Source organism: Oryzias melastigma, linkage group LG15 (assembly GCF_002922805.2).
Source record: "Oryzias melastigma strain HK-1 linkage group LG15, ASM292280v2, whole genome shotgun sequence".
NCBI classification, from domain to species: domain Eukaryota; kingdom Metazoa; phylum Chordata; class Actinopteri; order Beloniformes; family Adrianichthyidae; genus Oryzias; species Oryzias melastigma.
This window is the reverse complement of record NC_050526.1, coordinates 8,069,614-8,081,393: the sequence shown is the minus strand read 5'-3', so window position 1 is coordinate 8,081,393 and position 11,780 is coordinate 8,069,614.

Sequence of the window (11,780 nt, the reverse complement as noted above, 5' to 3'; positions counted from 1 at the left end):
TCTTAAACCACACTCAAATCCATCCGAGGGCATTAAAAACAAATCATAAATAATATTAATAATAAAAGTGTCTCATTAAGAGCTGAACCTGAAGTGTGATTTGTAGCATGTTAAAAAACAGTGACTGTTGTTGTTAATTTATAACAGATTTGGAGAGTAATATCTAGTACAAAAATTAGGACTTCTAATTTGTCAAGTTCATCAGCAGCTTATAAGGTAATCCTTTAATTAGCACTTTATTTTAATGTAATTTACAGTTTATTTTATTTGAAACTTATTTTAAGTGTGCTTGTTTATTACCACATAATTTTATTTATCAAAATGCCTTATAAATATTTTTGGAATTCTAATTTGTATTAAGCATGACAACTGTGGTTTACCTGTTCAGTGTGAATATAAATGTCTGAGATGATCACATTGTATCATTTTTTTTCCCCACAAGATTTTACTTCGATAAACAATAACATGATTTAATTTAATTTTTAAATAGAAATCAAACAAGATGTTGATCAATTTACATTACCATGTAAATATTTCAATGGGCCTTGAATCACTTTGTACTGGCAAAATTGGGCCTCAATGTCAAAAAGGTTAAGAACCTCTGCCATGGATTAACATTTCAGACCCCTCCGTGATTTCTAAGTGTGGAGAACTTGCAAAATGATAGGGTATTCGAGTACCTATTTTCTTACTGTATATGTAGTATACCTAATTTACCCACTGTCTCAAATTTGATCCACATAATATTAATATGTTGTAACTGTTTTATAACAAATAATTATCAACAAATGTTGTGCCTTCAGCAAGTAATCATTTTAAAATAAATTATTATTCTCACCATAAAGTTTTGAAAAATATAAAAAAAATTTCCCACCAAAAGCATTTTTGAGATTTCATGGAAGAAGCCATTTTGGGAAATGTCCTTTTACTGCCTCTAGTGGAACGATAATGCCCTACAGGACAGATGACATGGACCAAGTTAAATACAACAGATTTTTAAGGAAAGTTTGATCATGCTAATGAGATAGGGAGTCTCAGAAATGTTAAGTTCAATATGATTAAATTGGTCGTATACGGTCAAATTGAACCTGCATAAGGGAATCATTATTTCTTATCATAAAAACAGTATATGACCCAAATATGAATAACGGCCAAAAAGCAACTCATTCAATGGTAAAATATACCAGTTTTTAAAAAAGCTTTAATTTATGAAGACAGCAAAGCTTAAATGTCTTTTAGCATTTCTCCCTGAAACTTCGCTTCTCTGTTTAGTACAGATTCAGACTTCTGTTCGGCTGAGTTCATCTTCAGATCTTCATCATTTCTTTAGAGATTCTACAAGTACACTGTGACCAAAATAACTCTAAAAGAATCTCCAATGTGATGGAACAAAGTCATAGTGTGGATTAATGTGTGGTAAGACGGTTTCATTTCAGGGTCTTCAAGGTACCTATCTGAGCATCATCTTTGGTATAAAGAGGGCGTGTGAAGTCACCTCCCAACAGGCACACTCTCATTTTCTTTCTTTCCCTCTCTGTAGTTCAAACACCAGCGGCTCAGTGGACTCATTGAGGTGGAGACCTCTTCGCTCCTCTGTTTCATCAGCACGGTTTGGAAGCTGCAAATCAGGCTCTGGCAGACTTCCACTCCTCATCATAAAAGATGCGTCCCCAGTGTCTGTCACTCTGCATTACTGTTATTAGGCTAAGTTAGCAGCATTGTCACTCAAACGCCAGCCTTAAAGGAGAAAAGGGCTTAGTAACAAGATGCAAATATATATGTTTTAAATTTACATTTTCTAAGAAAAATATTTATTCTACTAATAAATGGTATTTGTTATTCTGCTTTACCCTCAGTGCTACCACCCTTCATTTTGCATGAAGATAAAGAAATATCATTTATTATCAGTGGGGTTTTTCATCCTAATATCCTGCTGGAGTTCCTTGACTCCGTGGTTAGGTTAAATCGGACACTCAACGTCACTGAAATTAAGCCGAAAAAAATTCCTGGTACAGCTGTTGTACTGAGGTAGTTATTCCTGCCAGGATACACATTCTGGAAGGAGATGACTACCTCAGCACCACAGCTCCCCAGAGAAAGTGGGTGTTTGTTGTAGTCTGGGGGCGGAGCTTGCAACACAGATTTTTCCTGAAGGGAGCTGTTCACATCATGCTAATGTCAGCACGTTTCCACCTGCTCGTTTTCGTGGGTATGGGAGGGGCTGCTGGTTTTTACAGGATTACACTTACACACATGAATGGATGAAAATACCGCTTATAAAGAACTATAAAGAACTATAAGGGTTCTTTATAGTGACGAATGAACAGTAGAATACACTTAAAACCTCAAAAAGTTGAATTTTCATGGTAGGGTCCCTTTAAAGTGCAGATTTTAACACTCTACCTGCTAAAAACAAGCAAACACAGAACTGAAAAGTAGGCTTTAATAAGAAACTAAAAGGTAAAGATGATTGCAAGACCACTGAGAACACTTTGAAAATAGATCAGAAAATGATTGAAATCGGACTTTAATACATGTTTTCTTCTTTTATGAGATCAGATGTACCACAAAGTGCCATGACACGCACACACATACATACACACTTGTAAAAAAACTCAACCACTGGATGTAACACATTAGAAATCAAAGCCAAATCAAGAATGTCATTAAAAATGAGAACATTTAAACCATTAGAATCAGTATGATGAGAGTTTGGACTAAGTTCCCAGTTAGGCAAACTTTTTGCTCTTTTAAAAGTCAGTACAGATAACTACATCTAGGATGAGATGTTTCTAAGAGCAAGTTCATTTCATAGAATGCAAATACTTTCACATAAGATGCGGCTGATTTTAAGTGGACCAGACATCTTTGGATTAAAACCAAAAAGGACTGATGATTAAAAATGGGTTGAACCACTAAAGCTTGGCGGATGTGACTGCATGAGAGTCACTGGCCCCTCCAGATGCATCACACTGCTCCTTGGCCTCTTTTTTAATAAATGTGTTCCTTAATAAGAGACGCCTGAGGAAAACCAGTTGATCTAAAGATCTACTAGGACAATGTGACAAGCCAAGAATGAGCAGAAACAGAAGGAGCACTGCTATTCTGTTGCATTAACATGCACTGACACACAACACTGTTTCTGAGACAAAGCAAGGTCCCAAAAGACGAGAACCAGAAAGTGACGCAGATGCTGCCATGCACCTGTGCTGCAATTGAAGGCAAACAGTCCACTGTTATGTTCCATCCATTATGAAGCTGAACAGAGCAGGTCCATATCAATACATCAGTTTGTAAAGCTTCAATTTGTGGGTGGTCTTTAAAATAAATCTTCTGTTCTGATCTCTTGGGAGGAAGGAAAAACTCTTCCTGTCAGTCTCATTTGTCTTCTCCTGTCCCTGGATGTCAGAGGCAGTGAGCAGTTTGTGTCCAACCAGCAAATGAATGAACCTTTATGAGCTTCAACCACAATCCTCATGACTCCTGTAAATATGGTCTGGAATGTGAACTCACCGTAAGGCTTCATGGAGCATTAGCATCATTTTAATTACAGTACTTAATGCAGTGGAATCCTAGATTTGCTGCAAGCGGTCGCCTGTTGACTTGACAGCTTAACTGTTTTTACATGGCGCACATGCAGCAGCTAAATAAAGACAAACATCTCTAGAGACGTGCAGGTCTGAAGAGGATAATAGCAGAGGTGAGATGAGAGAGATGGGGATTTTAGAGGGATCTCCAAGAAACACCTAACATAAGGAAGGAGGATGCAACGATCCTGAGAAGAGCTCAGTCTGATCAGCAGCCTTCTGTTCTGTCTGTGACCCAGAATGAAGTCTCTGCAGAATATTCTGAAGGATGCCTAAACATAAAACCCACCCAAGGGAGAGGGGACTGATGGAGAAGAGGCAGGAGCCATGAGTCAGAAAGCACACAGCCTTTTGGAGACTGTGCTGTCTAACGGAGGACTTAACTCCAGCAGCTGTCTGATCCACGAGTTAGACTCTAAATCCTCAGCACATATCTGCTATGAAAGCTTTATTTGGGGGCTGCAGCCCGTTTCCAAAACACCATTTTACATGCATACATTTCCATCTATTCTGCATCTAATCAACGATGTCCAGACAATAACCTTGTCACTTTAATTAGTGGCTTCCTTAAAATGCTCCTTCAGCCCAATTACACATGACAGTTTAAAAGGAAGATGAGCATTCAAGGATGAAGACCAACAAATGAGAATCCCCTTAGCCTCATCCATGCGCAGAGGCGCGGGGTGAACTGGCGCCAAAGCTCACGCAGGTGAAAGCCAACACTAACATCAGATCTTTCTCGGGGGAGGGGGAGCGACCCCCGTCCCTGCTGAAGACGCAGCACCTGTCCGTGTTTCAGATGAGATCCCAGTGAAAGCCTTCGGAGCGACACAAACAACACTTCAAACTTCATGCGTCTCTGTACGCGCGCACGCTCCGTTAAGGATGCGCCAGAGAACAAAAGTGCGCAAAGAGATTCCTGAGGAGAAATTACGCACGCTGCCCCGATTATAAGATTTTAGCATTATGGTAGTTGATGAATAACGCGCGCGCTCCAGAAGTTTAATTGGAAAGTTTACCTGCCGATCGCCGCGAGCATGTCGACTGTCAGCGCATCCCGCAAACAGGAATCCAGCAAAAGTCTCTCGGAGAGAAGCAGTTTGTGCTCAGTCTGGTGTAATGTCGCTTTCCATTCAGACTTTTCTTTATCATCAGAGCCAACACCTGCCCACCCGCGCAGGCAGAAGCGCGTGCTGCTCTGTCAGCGGACTCCCACGAACCGGTGCGGACTAGACGCGCCGCTGCGCAATGACGCACTCCAAAAAAAGGCGCAGCAGATTTGAAGTCCTCAAAGCAGCTTGACCTGGAAACACGGTGCAGTCACATTCGCCTTCTCTGTCGATCACAATACAAAAGACTGAAAAGTCTCATGACTCGACAAATGAAGACACCTTTTTCGCGCATGTGTGATTTTCTTTCTTATGCCACACCCTCAAATAAAAACAGACAGGGCAATTTGGGAAATATCTTAAAATCTTCCAGAGGCATCCCCTCTTTTCCAAGCGGAGGTCACCACGGGATACCCTGACACACAGAGCATGCTCAACTGTATGTAATCAGTCCATTTCTATTTTGGTACTTTGAGAAATCAAGTGACAATAATCGTGTCAGTGCATGTTTAACGCTTCACAGGAGCTCTTAAAGCTGTTACCCTTTCCATTCATCCTCACACAGAGACAAAGCAAGGGTTTGTCTGAAAAAACAGAACACACTTTTGGCTTGTAAGTCATGGGCGCTGTGGACAGGTGTCTGATACAGCAGCTTATCATTCATTCCAGCCCCTGGTGAAGCACAACTTTAGAATGGCCTGAGGGAGGTGAGAGGCAGTCAGTCATTCAGTGAACAGCTGATCTGAGGGGCTCCAACAGTCAAGCTCTGCCTCTGGCTGGACATTACAATGGTGTTGGTTGTTCCTTTGTTTTCCAAAAACTTCAGCGCACAAAGAGCAGGATTACAAATTCCCTCAATTAAATATTTGCTTCCATAAAAGCAGGCCACTTACACCACAGCATTCACTATGGCAAGAGCAACAGCTCAGCTCAACGCAGTCTATTTTCATAGGATTTGTGTGTGTGTGTGTGTGTATGTGTGTGGAGTTGGGGGGGGGGGGATTTCGATGGTTAGTGGTTTTAAATGATTTGTTGTATGAAAAATGTTCAGGAATGGAAAATCATCTAGACTTGTGCTGATAGAAGTTGACATCTCAGCAAATTTCTCTTGAGGTCATTCTTTTGCAACACCAAGAGAAAGCACGAAATAAACAAAAACAGAGTCGCCCTTCAGACCCTTCAGGGCTCGCTGAGAATGTAAAATGTTAAAGTTCAAAACAGCCCAGTTAGAGGCAGACGGAACACAAGCAGAAACTTCTGAAGGGTTCTCAGTGAAAACAAATGTTATTAAATAAACATCTAGATTTGATTAAAATAGCCCCAGTGTTGGACATATATTTGAAATACTTGTAGATATCGTGTAGTCTGTTTCACCTCCAGTTTTCTAACGTTTAATGAATAATTCCCAGCTTTCACGAGAAACCTTTCCCCTCTAATTCTATGCATATGTGAAACAAGGAACAGGTGAGAATTTGAAGGCTTTCCGGCTCAAACTCTCCCTCCAGCGACAAGCTTGCATGTAATGAATCTGCTCCTCATGTCTGTGCCTTCTCTTCCTGTCACATTTGAATCCTAACAGAGTCCTCCACCTGAGCCCTCATTCATCTGCGGCCGCTGCTGCCGCTTTTAACAAAACCATTTACCTCGGACCTAAATGACCACAGGCTTGTTTCATGCATGATTTACAATTGCAGAGTCCCATAATTTAAAGCTTTGAAAGGTTCTCCATTGGTCTTTAAAACAGTCAGGAGTTTGCTCTGTTATTCTGTTGAATGACATACAAATGATAAACATATTATCTTTATATTTTGCCAAGAAGTGAGCATAATCTAAGTCTGCAGGGAGGATGATGGTGCTTACTGATGGAAATTTGCACTGGTTTAAAATCCCACTTAGTTAGCTATATATATTTGGAAGTAATTTTCTTTATTGCTTCAGGCATTGTTGTGCATTGTTGTGAAAACTACAAGGTCTGTGTATACATAATATCATCAGGGAGCAGTAAGTTTTAATTTGATACAGCTGTCCCTAAAGACTGAGAACGGACTGAGATGGAAAACTCAGACTGCACTTTAAACTCGTTATTGCTCAAGCTTTAAAGAGCTAATTCAGGACTATAGACAAATCTACCATCGACACATTGTCACTGAACAGGCAGACAGCTGGTTCCAATTACAGCCGGTTAATTAACACAGCTAAAAGTCCACAAATCAGGTCAGATGGGTAGAAGTTAGCAACAAGCATAGGGAGATCAAAGAGGTTAGGATCCAGGCAAGGGTCGGGGCAGACAGCAAACAAGCAGAATCAAAGATAAAGCCGGATCAGGTGAACAAGAGATCAGATCAGGATGAAATGCTCAGTATGCAGGCTTAGTGGCACAAACAATACTTCACACAAAGTGAGGTTCTGTGCAGTGCTTAAGTGTCCTGTGGGTGATTGGCAAATGAGAAACAGCTGAGCAGCATCCAGGAATTGTGTGTTGGGGATGCTGGGAGATGTAGTGCATTCAGTACTTTGGAGACTGTTTCTTCCAGTGACAAGATGAGGAGACAGAACTCTGATTACTGACACTCAGGAAGATAACAACTTTACACACATGGTAAACATTTGTACAGTCCTTGAAATATTATTATCAGAAAATAGTTAATAATGGGATGAAGGCCGTATCTACTGGCAGAAAATCCAATGTAAAAAATGTTGAATTGATTTAATATTGTTCTTTATATTTTATGTTAAAGACATTTCTTGCTATTCTGAATTGATATGATCATGTCAGACCAGTGATCTGCCCTCTTTTTGAGCAAAACCAGGTCAAAGCAGTAAATTTGGCTGGAGTCTTTCCCCTAACCCAAGAGGTTGAGGTAAGTCTCATTTGGTTTTTCCAGCAAACACTGACACACAAAACGAGTGATTCATTTAACACCAGCTAATTTTACAAAGCGCTGGTCAAGACAGAGGAGTTTGTAAAACAGTCTTCTAGAGACGATGGCAAACAAAGGTTAAACATGAACAATGTACAATCCAAAAATGATAAAGAAAGCAGATGTCTGTGAATGTGAGGAGAAGAGGAAAAAGTAGCCAGACTCTGTAATGTCTGATAATTAACAGAAGGGGCTGGGTTTAAGTGCATTTTAAGAAACTCATTGAGTCTCTTATACTAATGGTTAACAAAGAACTACTTTAGAAATATACATTTAATAAAAACGTGTCGATCATGACCTGTTTTAACTAAATTTTGAGGCTTTTAGAAAAGTCAAATTCTGATCAGATTTTAAACATCTCTGAAAGACATCATTATCGCCAGGGCCATCTCGTCTTTATTACACATAAACCTTCCTGCGTCAAAGCGCAGTTGTGTGTTGGCTACAAGCTCCTTAGCACCCCCATTAAACAGATGCCGCTGCCAGAAGGGAGCGTGGTATCTAGGGTAAAGTGTTAGTGGTGTTCTTGCTTTCTTTTCACAGAAGCAGATGTCAGAAGGATTCAGACTGCCTTGTAGTTCCTCCTGAGACTTTCATACTTTTAAGATTCTGGTGAGCTTCTGCTCAGCAGTTTTTTGTTTTTTTTTTTCTGGCTCAGACCTTCTCCTTCAGGCTCGACATGGACTAGATTAACCTCTAGGGCAAAGCAGAATAATGTATCGGTAGATTTATTGGCTAAATCCCAATGTGCATGTTGCAATAGCATGTCACTTGCAAGGGAAGTCATTATTAATGCAGCACAGAAAGTGTCACTTTGCAGCTGAGAATTGCTATGAAGTCTTCTTATGCACACTTGCTTTATTAGACCTTGTATTTTCTTGAGTGAAATCAAGAGTCTCTGTAAAATTAATTTCATTGTGTTCATAAAATGAAGCACAGCAAGTTATTCAGCAATAAGTTAGCCTTTCATCTCCATTCCTGTGACATGCTTCCTCCATCTTACTTTCATGTTTTACTTCCCTCATTTGATCTTTGCTTCTCCTTCTTTTACGAACGTACCTGCAAACCCGGGAGGGTTGATGCAGTGCAGACAAGTATTATTGTTTCTTTAGCTTCTGGCTCAACCTGGAAATATTCTGGTCTTTCCTAAAAATGTAAAGAAAAAACTTTGTTTTTTTTGTCTGCCCAAACTCAGGTGTGAATAGTTCTTGTTGCAGAGTGAGTGTCTTCAAAAAGAAGTACCTCTTTTACTTGCTGGCATGAGTTTTTAGTGGCAACACTTGTTACTCCACCTGTTCATTCTCAACTAACCCCAAAAATGTTGGTAGTTCTGGCCTATTAAAACAGGGCTAAATGTAAAGAATTCAGGTTTTGTAAGCTAACTTGTGATGGTGCATAAGCAAGACTCCAGGATGCTCAAACTCCTTCTGAAGCAGAAACTCTCTACCAACCAGGAGAGGACGACCCACTTTTTGTTCCATTGAAAATACATCCATACAGTCAACTTAAACCTCCCAGTGCACATTGAAGATCTTGGGTTAAAACCAGACCTCTTCTATCCCTTGCTGCATTAAGAAATTCTGTTCATAAAATTCAATTACAGTTTTTCCCAATTGCTAAAACACTAAGTGCCATTCTCCAGACAAGCTCATCAATTGCTTTAGCTCTTTTCTCAAAAACATCACTCTTTGGTCAAAACCTAAAACACAGTTTGCAGTTAACACACAATTTTCAAAACTCCAATTCACTCTTTGCGGAACACAAGACACATTTTCACTTTTAAGACCCAGTCAGCATTCACAACACACAAGATGCAAAACATTCACATAAAGAGGCAAAACTCAAACTCTGTTCCAACACAGGAGTCATCATTAACACACAACTGGTCAAAGCTGAGACACTTTTTGCTAATCAACTGCACTGAATATAAAGGCAGTTCTGGAGCAACTAAACAGCTAATGAAAAATGGAAACCCCCACCCAGACCTGCACCCAGGCCCACACCAGCACCTAGACTCGCTCCAAGACCCAGACCAAGGACAGCGATTTCTGATGCGATCCGGGCCACTGTAATTGACCATGTGTTGGTTCATGGAATGACCATGAGGGAAGCGGGTCAAAGGGTCAACCCCCAACTCAGTCGGTTCACAGTGGCATCAATCGTGCGAACATTTAAAAGGGAAAACAGGTCAGTGCAAACTGAAACAATTAGATAATACGAAATGAAAGTATGTTTTACTTACTGTGACAAGGGATAAACATAAAATATATTTGTATGTGAACAAACATTGGATGTTGTCTTTATCCATTTGAGTGAAAACACATTAGCAACATAGCTAACACATAGCTCTTTGTCAAACATTTTGTGAACAGTGTCAAGAGTTTTGTTGTGTAGTGTGTTGTGATTGCTGCATGTTTGTCAGTTTTGACAACAGAGTCTTCATTATGAACTCATAGTGAGCTTCTGACTGAAGAGTCAAGAATTTTTTATATTTAGTTTATATTTTGAAAATTGTGTTTAGTGTTTTGGTGCGTAGTGTGTTGGATTTGATGCGTGTGTGTAAGTTTTGACAACAGAGTCTTGATTTTGACCTCAAAGTGAGATTTTGAGTCATGAGTTAAGTATTTTGTATATTTAGCTTATGTTTCGAAAATTGTGTTTGGTGTTTGGTTAAATTGGTCTAATGTTTCAGAAAATGTGTTTTAGCATTTGGAAAAAACTGTAATAAAAAACATAAGAACCAAGGATAGAGGCCATCCTTGACAGGATTCAACATGCATTGGGAACAGCTTTGACTAACTGATGGCAATGCAAACCAAACTCCTTCTCAGGTTATAAAGAGAACAAATCGGCTTTATTAAGAGAACCTGTTTCCACTGAATCAAAGATTGAACTATCAGCCAAATAGTCATCTCCAGGACTCTGGACTTTCCAAGAGAGGCTAGTGCCTGGGACCACCACCCCTGTAATTCAGTTAAAAGGTACTGTCCATGTCCCAAAAGCCAAGTTCTACAACTGGGTTTCCCTAAGACTGCCACCCAAACCAAATTGATCCGGCTCCTTCTGAGCTCTCCTGCAGGTGGTGGTCCCACTGGAGAGTGATCCCATACCTCCTCCCACGGCCCGTGGTACTCAATTCCTAGCCCCAGGCCTGGCTCCAAGGTGGGGGTATGGTGACACCAGTACGGACGATGTAACTGAATCTTAAATAGTGGTACTCATAAAGAGGTTCTGAGCCGGTACTTGTCCGGCTCGTCACCCAGAACCTGTCTGCCATGGGAGACCCTACCAGGAGCAAAAGCCCAAGACAGCATAGCTCCTGAGATCACTTGAGCACTCAAACACCTCCATCACGTCAGGGTGGCAGTTTTGCTCTTTGCAGATGATGTTGTTCTGTTGGCTTCATCGAGCCAGGTCCTCCAGCATGTATTGGAGCGGTTTGCAGCCAAGTGTGAAGCGGCGGGGATGAAGGTCAGCACCGCTAAGTCTGAGGCCATGGTTCTGGACCGGAAAAAGGTAGTTTGTCCTCTCTCAGTGGGTGGAGTGTTCCTGCCTCAGGTGGAGGACTTTAAATATCTTGGGGTCTTGTTCATGAGTGAGGGAAGATCAGAGTGTGAGATCAACAGGCGGATTGGAGCAGCGTCCACCATTTTGTGGTCGCTGTACTGGTCCGTTGTTTTGAAAAGAGAGCTGAGTCAGAAAGCGAAGCTTTCGATTAACTAGTTGCTCTTTGTTCCAGTACTCAGCTATGGTCATGAGCTCTGGGTTGTGAATGAAAGAACGAGAGCCCGGCTGAAACGAGTTTCCTCTGGAGGGTGCCTGGGCGCTCCCTTAGAGATAGGGTGAGGACCTCGGCCACCCGGAGAGAGCTGGGAGTAGAGCCGCACATTGAGAGGAGCCAGTTGAGGTGGCTCGGGTATCTGGTCCAGACGCCTCCTGAACGCCTCCCTGGAGAGGCTTTTTGTCCCACCGGGTGGAGGCCCCAGGGAACAGTTATGTTTGTGGTACTTTTAGTACTTGAGTGTGTGGATGAGAGTGTCTGTGGACAGACCAGCCCTTTGGGTAAACATCTCCTTTGAAAGTAATGATAAACATCCAGCAACTTGTTACCTCATTTCATTTTTTAATCCTACCCCTTCTTATGAGCAATCTTCTTCTTCTTT